The sequence below is a fragment of the Solanum verrucosum genome, unplaced genomic scaffold (assembly GCF_900185275.1).
Source record: "Solanum verrucosum unplaced genomic scaffold, falcon-dt-bn FXZP01000218.1, whole genome shotgun sequence".
In the NCBI taxonomy this organism is placed as follows: domain Eukaryota; kingdom Viridiplantae; phylum Streptophyta; class Magnoliopsida; order Solanales; family Solanaceae; genus Solanum; species Solanum verrucosum.
In genome coordinates, this window is record NW_026020464.1 from 203,146 (window position 1) to 218,921 (window position 15,776).

Consider the following 15,776-nt stretch of genomic DNA (forward strand, 5'->3'; position numbering starts at 1 on the left):
ATAAAATGCAATTTTTTTTTTCTTTTACTTCAATCTTGCCACTATGACTTGAATAGCATTATTCAAATCGATTTTATATATTTATATTTATCTTACGAAATTTATTTAATATGTAAATATTATCAATTAAAAATTTAAGTTCTAAATCTATCTTTATATGGTTCAAAAGTAAAGGAAGAGAATTTTTTTTATTTATTTTTTGTTATATGATTTACGTTTGCATGGGCCAATAGTGTGTATATATAGTACTAGTACTTGATTGGAGTATGTAGTTTTATTTTGTATTTACTAATAATTAGATTAACGACGTCTGCGCTGACTAAAGCCAATTTGTTTTTTTCTTGGTAACGTAAATAGCAGTCGTTTTATTTTTCAAAAATAAATAAATGCATTATCTTATACTTAGTATTTTATACCACTAATTACAAAGTTGCTATTCGAGGTTGACAAGATGATGTTGGAATATTCAAGAGAATTTTCAGCTTCCAAGTAATTACTTCATTAGTCAAATTTTCAACTTTTAAAAACATTTTGAATTATGCATTATTATAATTTTTAATACGTTTTACGCAGTTTTTAAATATTTAAATTTTATATAAAAAACTTATATTTTCATTACGATCAAAATTAAACAACTTAACTTTTAAAATTTGAACTATATCGCATAAATTGAAACTAAAGATAATGATTTTTGTAATTATTGATTTTTAAAGTATTTCTTAGAATATTTTAATGATGAATATTATATTAATTTGTTTCATTTTGCAACTTGTCAATTTGTCACAGTTGTAAAAGGTACGTATTACGTAGTGCCGTGTAAAGTTAACATATTAATCGTGATAAAGGAGGTCGTAGTTCAATTTCATCTGCATGTATTTCTCGATCAAATTTGTTATATATACTAGATACAGGACCCCGTGCCAGCACGGGGCCCAAATATATATATATTTTTATTTTTAATTTATGTCATATTATGGAATTTGAGAAGTTATTGAAATTTTTATCTGATTTTTAAAAATATTTTAAATTTTTAGCTATTGTGATTTGTAGTACTTTTTTTTAACATAATTTAGAAAAAAATATTTATTACTCTGTTTGTTCTAATTTATGTGGCACACGCAGAATTTTAAATATTAAGCATTTTTTATATGTCTCTTTAATATATTAAGTTGTTAATTATTGTATTTTATTGTATATTTTGAACCTAAATTTTTAATAATATATGTTATTTGCCATGTCCCAATTTATGTGACATTAATTGATAGATTTGTTGGAGTCGAGAGATTTATTTTGTTAATTATTGTAATTTATATTTTTTTTTCCGTCAATTTCAAACAATATATGTTGTTAATTGATAGAATACTTTTAATGTAATTTTTTTAAAAAAATATGTGTGACTCTCCATGTCCCAATTTATGTGGCACATGTAAAGTTTTGACAATTAACCAAAATTTTAATACATTTAAAAAAAGATTTTTAAGTCGTTAAATTTTAAGTAATAAGTAATTTAAATTGTTGTATTATTTATTACAATTTATAATACTTTTAAAGTAGTTAAAATATTGTACAATTTATTATGATTTATAACACTTTTTTTTAAAAATTTATGTCATATTATGGAATTTGAGAAGTTATTGAAATTTTTATATGATTTTAAAAATATTTTAAATTGTTAGCTATTGTGATTTGTAGTACTTTTTTTAACATAATTTTGAAAATAATATTTATTAATCTATTTGTTCTAATTTATGTGGCACATGCAGAATTTCAAATATTAACCCTTTTTTATATGTCTCTTTAATATATTAAGTTGTTAATTATTGTATTTTATAGTACATTTTGAACCTAATTTTTTAATAATATATGTTATTTGCCATGTCCCAATTTATGTGGCATTAATTGATAGATTTGTTGGAGTCGAGAGATTTATTTTGTTAATTATTTTAATTTATAATTTGTTTTTTCGTCAATTTCGTCGACTATTTTTTTTATTAATTATTGTAATTTATTGTTTCTTTTTCGTCAATTTCAAACAATATATGTTTATCATATAATCCATTTTATGTGGTACCAATAGAATTTAGAGACTCAATTAAATTTTGTATATAAGTTTTAAATAATTAAGCTGTTAATTATTGTAATGTATAGTATTACTTATAGTATTTTTAAATATATTTAAATATTATATGTTAGGTTTTTTATCCTAATTTATATGGCATTGATAGAATTTAAAGTGTCAAATAATTGTTAATTATTGTAATAGATAATATGGAGTATTTAAGTCATTTATAGTATAGTATAATTAATATATAATATGTAGTATTTAAGTGTTATATTATGGAATTTGAGAAGTTATTGAAATTTTTATATGATTTTAAAAATATTTTAAATTGTTAGCTATTGTGATTTGTAGTACTTTTTTTTAATATAATTTTGAAAATAATATTTATTACTGTATTTGTTCTAATTTATGTGGCACATGCAGAATTTCAAATATTAACCATTTTCTATATGTCTCTTTAATATATTAAGTTGTTAATTATTGTATTTTATAGTACATTTTGAACCTAAATTTGTAATAATATCTGTTATTTGCCATGTCCCAATTTATGTGGCATTAATTGATAGATTTGTTGGAGTCAAGAGATTTATTTTGTTAATTATTGTAATTTATAGTTTCTTTTTCGTCAATTTCAAACAATATATATTGTTAATTGATAGAATACTTTTAATGTAATTTTTTAAAAAAAATATGTGTGACTGTCCATGTCCCAATTTATGTGGCACATGTAAAGTTTTGACAATTAACCAAAATTTTAATACATTTAAAAAAATATTTTTAAGTCGTTAAATTTTAAGTAATTTAAATTGTTGTATTATTTATTACAATTTATAATGCTTTTAAAGTAGTTTAAATATTGTACTATTTATTATGATTTATAACACTTTTTTTTAAAATTTATGTCATATTATGGAATTTGAGAAGTTATTGAAATTTTTATATGATTTTAAAAATATTTTAAATTGTTAGCTATTGTGATTTGTAGTACTTTTTTTAACATAATTTTGAAAGTAATATTTATTACTCTATTTGTTCTAATTTATGTGGCACATGCAGAATTTAAAATATTAACCCTTTTTTATGTCTCTTTAATATATTAAGTTGTTAATTATTGTATTTTTTAGTACATTTTGAACCTAATTTTTTAATACTATATGTTATTTGCCATGTCTCAATTTATGTGGCATTAATTGATAGATTTGTTGGAGCCGAGAGATTTATTTTGTTAATTATTGTAATTTATAGTTTCTTTTTCGTCAATTTCAAACAATATATGTTGTTAATTGATAGGTTTTTTGGAGTGGAGTTTTTTTTTATTAATTATTGTAATTTATTGTTTCTTTTTTGTCAATTTCAAACAATATATGTTTATTATATAATCTATTTTATGTGGTACCAATAGAATTTAGAGACTCAATTAAATTTTTTATATAAGTTTTAAATAATTAAGCTGTTAATTATTGTAATGTATAGTATTACTTATATTATTTTAAAATATATTTAAATATTATATGTTAGGTTTTTTATCCTAATTTATATGGCATTGATAGAATTTAAAGTGTCAAATAATTGTTAATTATTGTAATAGATAATATGGAGTATTTAAGTCATTTATAGTATAGTAATTAATATATAATATGTAGTATTTAAGTGTTATATTATGGAATTTGAGAAGTTATTGAAATTTTTATATGATTTTAAAAATATTTTAAATTCATAACTATATATTTCAATGTACAAGATTTTGATAAAATAAAATCTTTAAAGTTAAATTATAATGTCTTTGAAATTTAAATTATTAAAACATATATAATGATTTTATAGAAAAAATAATATCATATAAAATTAAATGAAAAGGATAATAAATTCAACTTTTACCATGATAAGGTTGAAAAATATTATTTAAGTGGAAGGAGATGGGGCCCACTTTTGGTAGTAAATCCTAGACTCTTCTAATACATAGTAATATATGGTGTGTTTAGTGTAATTTATATTTATAAATAATTTATGTATTATTATATCAGAGCAAGATTTATTCTGAGCATATTTAAAAAGTAACCACTACGAATTTAATTGTTACCAAAATAATATATATATCAAACACTTAAAACATAGTATTATTTGAAAATATAATTAAATCAATAAAATATGTTCTTTTTAATAGCGTAATTAAGTTCTTTGATGAGATAACATATACGACATATGGTTAAGTTCTTTGATGAGATAACATCTACAACATGTAGTTAAGTTCTTTGATGAGATAACATATACTTCAATATATATAGTACAAGAATAATAATATATTACTCAAATTTCACGGTCACTCATTATTAAAAAAAGTTGTTATATATATATATATATATATAAACCCGCATGTGAAAGGAAGTGTACAATTGATGTACTTTCCTTGTCATATTAGAAGTTAAAAAATAAGACACAGAAATTATAAAAATTAATGAGAATAGTATTAACTTCATACTATTCACTTCAACAATATTTAATAGTCGAAATAGTTTTCGATAGGCTATGTTGTTGTTGTTATTATTATTATTTTTATTATATTATTTATTATTATTATTATATTATTATTATTATTATTATTATTATTTTATTATTATTATTTATTATTATTATTATATTATTATTATTATTATTATTATTATTATTTTTTTTTTTTTTTTTTTTTTTTTTTTTTTTTTTTATTATTATTATTATTATTATTATTATTATATTATTATTATTATTATTATTATTTTATTATTATTATTATTATTATTATTTATTATTATATATTATTATTATTATTATTATTATTATTATTATTATTTATTATTATTATTATTATTATTATTATTATTATTATTAATTATTATTATTATTATTATTATTATTATTATTATTATTATTATTATTATTATTATTATATTATTATTATTATTATTATTATTATTATTTATTATTATTATTTATTATTATATTATTATTATATTATTATTATTATTATATTATTATTATTATTATTATTATTATTATTATTATTATTATTATTATTATTAATTATTATTATTATTATTATTATTATTATTATTATTATTATTATTATTATTATTATTATTATTATTATTATTATTATTATTATTATTATTATTATTATTATTTATTATTATTATTATTATTATTATTATTATTATTATTTATTATTATTATTATTATTATTATTTTATTATTATTATTATTATTATTATTATTATTATTATTATTATTATATTATTATTATTATTATTATTATTTATTATTATTATTATTATTATTATTATTATTATTATTATTATTATTATTATTATTATTATTATTATTATTATTATTATTATTATTATTATTATTATTATTATTATTATTATTATTATTATTATTTTATTATTATTATTATTATTATTATTATTATTATTATTATTATTATTATTATTATTATTATTATTATTATTATTATTATTATTATTATTATTATTATTATTATTATTATTATTATTATTATTATTATATTATTATTATTATTATTATTATTATTATTATTATTATTATTATTATTATTATTATTATTATTATTATTTTATTATTATTATTATTATTATTATTATTATTATTATTATTATTATTATTATTATTATTATTATTATTATTATTATTTATTATTATTATTATTATTATTATTATTATTATTATTATATTATTATTATTATTATTATTATTATTATTATTATTATTATTATTATTATTATTATTATTATTATTATTATTGTTATTGTTATTAATATTCTTATTATTATCATCATCATCATCATTATTATCATCATCGTCATCATCATTATTATTATTATTATTATTATTATGAGCACTGCTAATTGGCAAGACAGAATTTTGACACGAATTGTCAAGACACGGATAAATGACGAAAATGTCCCTTTGGCTCCAAAACCACTTGTATTTCCCTCCAAAAGAAAACCACCTTTGACATTTTAATAATTATTTACTCTCTCTCTTATATCTCCTTCAACTTCACTCTTCACTCTCATCCGTTCTTATTTTAATTTGTTGATCAAGAATTTATTTTGTTGTTGGATTTATATAATTTTAACAAAATGGAATCGACTAGTCAGAATAGTCAATTAAACGATGTATTTAATAATATTCGACTTATACTAATGAAAAATCTACAATTTTTGCGAAAACAAAGCAAATATAAACTTCTACAATGTTATTTAACAATAAAAGTTAAAATTTAAAATTTTTTAAATCCTAAAAGCCTCAAAAAAAATTAAAAAAAAAAAAACAAAAACGTGGGGGGCTAACCTGGATTCGAACTCGTGACCTATAGACTAATCGTGTAACCTTTAACCATTTGCGGTACAATATCATTCGTTTATATTTACGAAAGAAAATGTATTTACTCTCTCACTCTTCATTGGAATATTTCAATGTTCAACCATTTGTATTTACGGTATAAACTACCACTAAGTCAAATGGTCAAATTTGCACATTCTTGCCAACTACAATATATAGAAGATTGATATATTTAAATATAGGGTTCTTGTGAATGAAGAAAAAAATTGACAAAAAACAAATATATTTGAACAAAGGTAGTTTAATCAACTCGGATTTGTTGTTGATTTATTATTCCAAATTAAAATTATGAACGAAAAGGAAACAAAAAAACACTATTTAAAATGACAACGTATGGAGACCCTAACTTGGTAGAAATAGAAGTAAACCTTACCCAAAAAAAATGAAAAAGTTCAATAAAGTATGAAATTAAATAAAAATTTCTTGGGCAGTGTGAAATAAATAATAATTACAACTTGGACTTTTCAGAAGTGGTTTAAGTTTTAAACAGTTGTGATTTTAAAAGTATTAAAAGTGGTTTTACTTTTGAGGATAATTTAGGTACACGAAATAAATGAATTTACCCAAACGCCCTTAACTTTTCACCTAAATTACGAAAATACCTGATTTTTGTTGCTCGTGTCATTTCGTGCCAAAAATCTGTCTTGCCAATTATATTTTCCGTATTATTATTATCATTATTATCATTGTCATCATTATCATTATTATCATTATTATTAGGCTTAAGTCATTTGCAGCCCCTTAAAGTTGTCCGCATAATTCATTTAAACACCTCAACTAAGGTTTGTACCTATTGAACACTTTTATTGTTCAAAATGAGTATCTATTGAACACTTTTCGTTGACATGACAAAGAGAATGCAAACACATACATCACGTGAAGGGGCAATTTTTAGCTAATTTTTTTTTTAAATCTCTTTCTTTTTCTTTCTTCTTTAGCCATAACCCTTTTTCCAACACTACCCATTTCCGGTGACGTCGCCGCCATCCTCACTTCTCTTCTAAAAGCTAGTGATTTGATCATTTTTTAAACTAGTATAATTTTTTGTTATCTTTCCAAACAAAAGAAAAATCAAATCTAAGAACGGTAGTTTCTGGTCAAATTTTATTTTTTCCAACAAATTCGATCTCGACCTAAACTTATGTCAATGTAATCCACCAATAAACATTCACATTAATGAAGTAAAATTGATATTTATAAAAATGAAGAGTTCTTCAAATCTATGAAATATCAGTTATGTAATTCGGAAAAATATTTCAGTAACACCATTTTTTCTGGCCATTGTGATAGGAATTCGTAATTTCTCGGCGAAACATTATTCATGTTCCTCGTACAAAAACCAGTTGGAGAGAAGAAGATTACAATTGAAAAATAGATTGAGGGAGGAATTGTGTGTTGGGATGTTACAGTTTAGAACTGGAAAGAAAAAGGAAAAACTACAGAAAATGTCAAACTACATATTATATTAAATAATATAGCTACACTATATTTTATTTATAATTTATGGATATATTTAATTAATAAATAGCAAAATATAATTCACACCCAGAAAATTTACTTTTTCCCACTTTTCACGCTTTCTCTTCCCTATTTTCACTTTTTCAACCTTCTTTGATTATCCCTAATTCAAAATCTTTATCCCCAAATCAATTCTATTACTCCTAAATCAACTTCATTTCCTAGTAGGACCCACAAAATCACAGATTCTTTGCCCATCAAAAATTGCATACCATTACATTTTGAATACCTTCTATTGTTTTTGAATACCTTTACATTTTTGAATACCTTCTAGTGTATTTAGAGTTATATTGTCATTTTATTTTTTGAAGAATATGATTGTAGTAAATGTTGTCATTCTCTTAATATACTTTTTTAAAAAAACAGTATCCTATTTAATAAGTAATTTATTTTCCTCATTTATCAGGGATTGTGGGATATATTTGCTAGCATTTGCAGAGTACCTAAGTGAGGGTGAAGGTATTCCAGTTCAATCTCTTGATTCTAAGTTATACCACATCAGATACGTATGGCGCACTATTGTGGGAATATACAGCGAAGAAGATGGAAGAAGGTGCTATTAGTGAGAATGAGGCACCACCCAGAATGATCAGGCCACCCACAAGAATCGATAATAGTCAACTTGTTAGGATCAATTAGTTTCTTATCCTAATTATCATTTTGAACTTCTATTTAATGCTTATGGTTAAAACTAATATTTTTATTTTTTGTCAAACATTATCAACTCTTCTATTTATATATGATCATGTTGCAATTTTTTGTTGGGGTTATTTCATTCAATGTAATGGTAGGAAGAGATGGATATATGTCTGTATAAATGTAAAGTTCATCTGAAAACATATACACTTGGATATATATCTACTTTAGATAATCAATTTGTTCAGTTGTGTGTGTTTTTTTTATCAACATATTCAATAGTATAAATGTATGCTAGAGTCTTTTTCATATCAAAATATACACAAGTATTACTATATTTATTTATCGTCAGTTATTGCTTAAAGAAATTTGAATACTTACATTCTTAAAAGTGATAAACATACAATAAATTGGTAGTAATTACATTATTCTATGTTTTTAAAGTAAGTAATATGTAAGCGTATACAAAGAACATTGTTCCTTTTGTATTTTTATAGGTTGTGTGTTCTATTAATCAAATTTTTCACTAATATAATTGTTTTATATATGTATTCACCAACATATTATCAAGTATAACTATATTCACGTATTATCAGTAGTTTGGATGTGTCAATACATATTAATAGTATCAAATTGAGTATTGAGATAATATTCAAGTTAATTTATAATTTAAGCAAGCAAACAAAGAAACAAATATTTCAAAAGGCAAATAAGAAAAAAATTATTCATTTATTCGACATAACGATAATTAAGTAAAAGAACACTTCAATAGTGGGATGTATCAGGTCCTATGCATTCCGTGTTGCAGTTCGACATGAACTGCCTATTATGACCACGTTATCCACATGTATTACAAGAATTCGTACCCTTCCTTTTACTCAACTCACTAAATGACTTCTCCCGTTGCTTCTTTGGCCTTCCCGGATGTCGCTTGTATTTTGGTGGCAAAACAACTTCAGTAGCAATGTGTTCAGGTATATTCCATTCACTTTTGTCAGGGAGAGGATACACATGCACTTCATATGTTTTCAATATTGTTTCTGGCTTGTAAAAGTCTGAACAATATTCATCTGGAAGATTTTTTTTTTCAACACCCTCCATGCATGTGCGCACGATATTCCGTCAACTTGAAACCTGTTGCAATTGCAAGTCTTCTTTTCCAAGCATACGATATAAGTCTTCCCTTCATCACTTACTGAATAAATGTAATCAATTGACGGGACAACCTAGAATCAATACGTAGTTTCATTTATACATTCTATATGAAAGTATACATACATTAAATACTTAAATAAATGAATACATAATCAACTGAATATCAGAAATATTATTTTTCTCACAAAAAATTAACCTTTCATTAATATACATACCGCCATAAAACAGAATACGAAGCATTTTCCTTCAACACTAGTATCCTGTCAATGCTATATTCTACATAGCAATTCTCTTCGCTCCATTTTTCGGAATGCTGAATCAAAACTGTGATGGTAGCCATTGAATTGTATTTTTCTTAGGCGTCAATTGAAGAAGAAAGAGCAAACATAATTTTTATTTTTAAACGGATAAGAATCCTAAAAGGTAGTGGTTAGTTACATATTTAAAGTGCCAAATTTGTGGGTTTAAGGGCTGGAAAAAAGCCTTGTCAGTTACATTAACTAATTTACCTTATTTAGTGGGAAATTAATTAGAATGTATTTTTGTATTAAAAGAAAAAACAACATATATATATGGATATAGCCATTTTGTAACACAAAGTGTAGCTATTTTTTTTTAAATATGATACTTATAGCTATTTCAATCTAATAACCCTAAAACTATAACTATTTCTGTAAGTTACACAAAGAAAAATGAGGGTTTGCCGCGGGTGGGTGGATGGGTGGGCTTTTTTTAAAAATTCTTTTTAATTTTTTTTTAGTTAGTTAAATAGATTAAAATAATATAGAAATTATAATTTCATTTTTTAAATAATTTTTTTGACTCCAACGCCACATGTCATCATTTAATTCATCAATTTTCCATGTCATTGCCACGTCACAACGAGTGTAGTACACACATCTTATATTTTTGGTTGATTGTAAAAAAAATGTCAAATAGGTATCAATTTTAAGGGGCATAGGTGTTCAATAGGTACAAGCCTTAGTTGAGGTGTTTAAACGAATTATGCGGACAACTTTAAGGGGCCGCATATGACTTAAGCCTTATTATTAATTAAAATATATTTTTTAAAAAAGATTATATATATTTTTGCTCACCAATTTTTTTTATAAGTTAATTGAGAGAAGTATTGAACAAATTTTGTATTTGACGCAAATTATTAATTTCGTTCCTAAACTATTGACAGCCTTAAAAACACTCCTCTACTTGACTAACTAAACTTAGATACACCTCCGATCACTCTCGATTTGTCACATGACATAACAAGTGATTTCACACTCTTGTAGGAGCATGTGACTCTTGATTAAAAGCCGAAAGAAGTATTGAAAACACTCTTATACTTGACAAGAATTTAGGAATGTATTTCACTCATGATGCAAGACTAGGGCATATTTAAGTTCAAGTAGTCAAGTAAAGAAATGTTTTTAGACTGTCAATAGTTTAGAAATAAAATTAATAATTCACATCTAGTTTAAGAGTGTTTTCAATACGTCTCTCAAGTTAATTCGTATTACTTTGGGCATTGGAAAATCTGCTAAAGTGACAAAGAGTAGGTGTGGCCATATGAATAAAGATGAATATATTAAACCATGGTAAATTCTTTGTTTTCTACCTCACTAAACACCAAAAAATGTTTCACCAACAACAGACACATTCTTCGCGTGAGCGGAGTTAAAATTTTGAATTTTTTAATTTTCACCTCCTTCAAAGTATAGATAAATGCTCTTAATTTTATGTTAATTTAACTAACGATTAGGATATTTTTGAATTACGTTTCAACGATAAAAATAGTTTTGAACAAAAAATTAAACTGAGGATAAAGTACATTATGCCTTACTTCTCAATCTTTACCTTCAAAATCACCATTTTTTTTTAAAAGTATAGTAAGGTCATCGGTTGAGTCACATTATTCACTCTCTACATGAAAAATATAATAGACCTTTCTATTATATGGACAAGAAAAATAAAACACTTGATTTTTATTTTTATTTATTTAAACTAACTACCACCAAGTAAAAATTCATAAGCATAAGTCTTGAGATTCACAGTTGATGAACCATTTTCCTTCATAGCTTTCTTAGATAAATCGCTCCATTTCTTGGCATTCCTTTTCAATTTTTCCCCTTCTTTGCCGCTTCCCATCACGATCTCTATACACCTCTCAAACTCATCTCTTTTAGCAATACCTCTGTCACTGGTATTTACCCTAACGCCATTCTTCCAGACATCTTGAATGAGCTTCGCGTTACAAAGTTGATCGTTCCAAATTGGACATGCAACGATGGGCACCCCAGAAGCTATGCTCTCTAGAGTGGAATTCCACCCACAATGAGTCAGAAAGCAACCAACAGAAGGGTGTTTCAAAACTTCCACTTGTGAGCACCAACTCACTAACTTTCCCTGCTTTTCCAATTCATCTTTGCAAGTCAACTTTTCCTCATTTGGTCCTTCTCTAGTCACCCACAAAAATGGTCTTCCACATTTCAACAACCCTTGACCAATCTCCTCCATCAATTGACTTGATGTCTCAATGTAACTACCAAATGCTACGTAAATAACTGATCCTTTTGTCATTAAATCCAACCAATTCATATAGTTTTTTGAACTAATCTCAATCATATCAGCTCGAAAAGAATTATCATCAAGAAAAATTGATGGAATTGAAGGCCCAATTCCAATCATAGTCACATTCTTCAAAATCCTCAAAGCATCAAATTCCAAATCATCAAAGGTATTCACCAGAATTTTTGGATTTTCTTCACTGATTCAATTTATATATTGTTTTTTCATAAAAAAAAGGTAGCCCCTCAATTTGTAAAAGATAAGACTTCAGGTAATATGGATTGGAATCGGAAGAATTTTAATATTTTTTTATTACTCCTTAGGAGTTTTCGCCTTTTTTGTTTTTTAGTGACTCAAACTTCACAATATTAGAATTGAAGGTAAAGGATACTTACCATCCGAGCCATTAATCTTGTTTCATGAGAATTCTAAGCCTTTACTTTTTGTCACTAATTAATTAATCATTGTGTATTTTATTTATTTTTTTGATAAAAAATTACTTGAATCTGGCATTATTCCTAACACATCAACGTGTATTTTATTTTATTTTTTGATAAAAAAATTACTTGAATCTGGCATTATACCTAACACATTTCTACGGACTTTATCACGTGTCCATCATTCTCAAAGTACTAACAATTCAAATACAAACAAAAACTAAAACTTAACTAATGTCATTAACCTAAATACGATGCTTAATTACTCTTTAATTTACATAATTGTTTAAATAATTATGCGTACGTAATACGTGTAACATAAATAGGCTAAGGTGTTACAAGAAAAGAACGATACGTATTTATTTATTTTTATTTTTTTATAATGATTCAGACTTTGCATGAATGGGGATTTTTGAACTTTTGTGCATCAAACTGTCTTTAATGACCGAGTAAAATCTCATTAACATAAGCTTTGAGATTTACATTTGATGAACCATTTTCCTTCATAGCTTCCTTGGCCAAATCCTTCCATTTCTTGGCATTCTTCTTAAGCTCCTCCCTTTTCTCTCCATGTTCCATCACGATATCCATACACCTCTTGAACTCATCTCTTTCGACGACACCTTCTTCACTGGCATTCACTCTGACACCAATCTTCCAAACATCTTGAATGAGCTTAGCGTTGCAACCTTGATCGGTCCACAACGGACACGCCACGATCGGCATGCCAAAAGATAGGCTCTCTAAAGTCGAATTCCATCCACAGTGAGTCAAAAAACAACCTAAAGACGGGTGTTGTAACACTTCCACTTGCGAGCACCAACGCACGATTTTCTCTTGTTTTTCTAGTTCCTCTTTACAAGTCAATTTTTCCTCTGGATATCCCCCTTCTTTTTCTTCCCTAATCACCCACAAAAATGGTCTTCCACATTTTATCAATCCTTGACCTATCTCCTCCATCAATTGACTTGATATCTCAGAGTAACTACCAAATGCTATGTAAATAACAGATTCTTTAGTCATTGTATCCAACCAATCCATGTAATTTTCCGAACTCCATCTTAAATCAGCTCTGAATGACTTATCTAAAGGATCATTTCCATCAAGAAAAGCTGAAGGAATTGAAGGACCAATTCCAACCATAGTTAAATTCCTCAATGCCCTCAAAGCATCAAATTCCAAATCATCAAAAGTGTTCACAAGTACTCTTGGATTTTCTTCACTATTCAATAACTCAATTTGGTCTATGATAGACTTAACTCCCAACCATACTTAGAATTCACATCGGTGAACACAAACGAGGGAAAATCACGAGGACTTAGTCGAGGTAATCCTGGAAGATCTACAACTTGATCTTCAGAACAATTCTTAAAACAATCAGCATAGTCAGTGAAGCAATAATAATAAATGTCCAAGACCGTGGCGGGTTGAATCCAAAAAAATGTAGATGGGATATTAATGCCCTTAGCCACTATACCAACCCATGCCATAAGGGTTGTGTAAATGACACGTTTGAAAGGGCGGCCCTCAGCCGCCCTAGATTCTATGATTTGAGTTACGAATTCAGAACCATGACTTACTAGGGAAGAATAAAATGACTCGATTTCATCTAGTGATCCTTTAAATTTTCCATCATAGCCATCATAAAAAGGAGTAAAGCTTAATCCTTCGATATTTGGAAGCTTGGAAATACGATTAAAAGCTGTTAGGCTAGTGGAAAAAGTGACTTTTATTCCTAAATTAACTAATTTTTTGGCAAACTGAAGAGATGGATTAATATGACCTTGACCTGGAAATGTTACAAGAAGAACATGACAATCATTCTTCAAGTTTTCCATAATTCTTTTGTGTAAGATAGAATTTTATTAATTAATCTATGGTAGAACGTAAGGTTTTAACTAATGAGAGCTTATATAAGAGAAAATTATTGAAATGTGACCATTGATGACGTTTATGGTGACAAAATGCATTATATAATAAAATTAATTCATCGATTATTTCAAAGAAATGTAGCCAATAATTCATATAGGATAAAAATTCTTGTAGAATTAAACAACAAGAAGTTACCAAGAAATATGTTAAAAACATTTTATATCCTTTTAGACAATGATAGCCATGAAAAAGTTGTATAGATTATGCTCAATGTTTCGAATTTAAAATTAAAAAAAAAATAGCAAAAGAGGGAGAGGGGAAGTACCCACTGTCAATTAATATTTAGACACGAATAGTGAAAGATAATAATATATTCTGTATAATTTTACAAATGTGTTTAAAAGGGGTAAATTATTGTATACAATCATTATTCCTATCTATAAAACTATTAAACTAGGAGAACATTTAAAAATAATAACAAACTTCTTCCTAAAATTAGCTTAACAACAATAAGAGGAGAATTGGCAAATTTGCACCAAAAACCCATGTGACTTCATCTCATATTGGGCTTATATATAGTGCTGTGATTTTCAGCCCTTGGTTGGTTGAGAATTCAACACACTTTGGACTGAAATTTTGGCCCTCTTCTTGGTCTTTACGTGACCCTAACTTTTGGCTCTTGGATTCAAATTTGGATCATGAAATATATATATATGAACCCCATATATTTGGGGCTAATTACATCTTATCTCAAAAGTTTTTTCAATTACAAAAATCTTGGATTTTCATTACTCTCAGATACATTCCTTGGTTGTTCGATACCTTGCAAATGATAGGGATGTATCAGTGTTAACGAATGACAAAAGTCCCACATTAATGATTAATGAGATGGGTGGACTCATTATAAGACTTGGACAATTCTCCTCCATTTGAGCTAGATTTTGGGGTGTGAGTTAGGTCTAAGACCTAATTTAACATGGGATCAGAGCAGAGACCTTATGTAATAATTACCCTTATTAATAAGGGACAGTTGGGAGGACGAACACTGGAATATGTGTTTGTACGTAAAGCAATTTAAATTGTACTTAAAGTTGGTCTAAGATTTGTGAATTGATTTAGGGGTAAATTGGTAC

General features: G+C 25.4%; 1 protein-coding gene and 1 pseudogene across 1 annotated transcript in view; both read right to left on the reverse strand.

Annotated features, from left to right (window-relative positions):
* The window catches only part of LOC125808835 (UDP-glycosyltransferase 75C1), a 39,641-nt gene that overhangs the window by 3,006 nt on the left and 20,859 nt on the right, over positions 1–15,776 (reverse strand). The window lies entirely within an intron of this gene.
* Positions 13,208–14,619, reverse strand: LOC125808837 (UDP-glycosyltransferase 75C1-like; annotated as a pseudogene).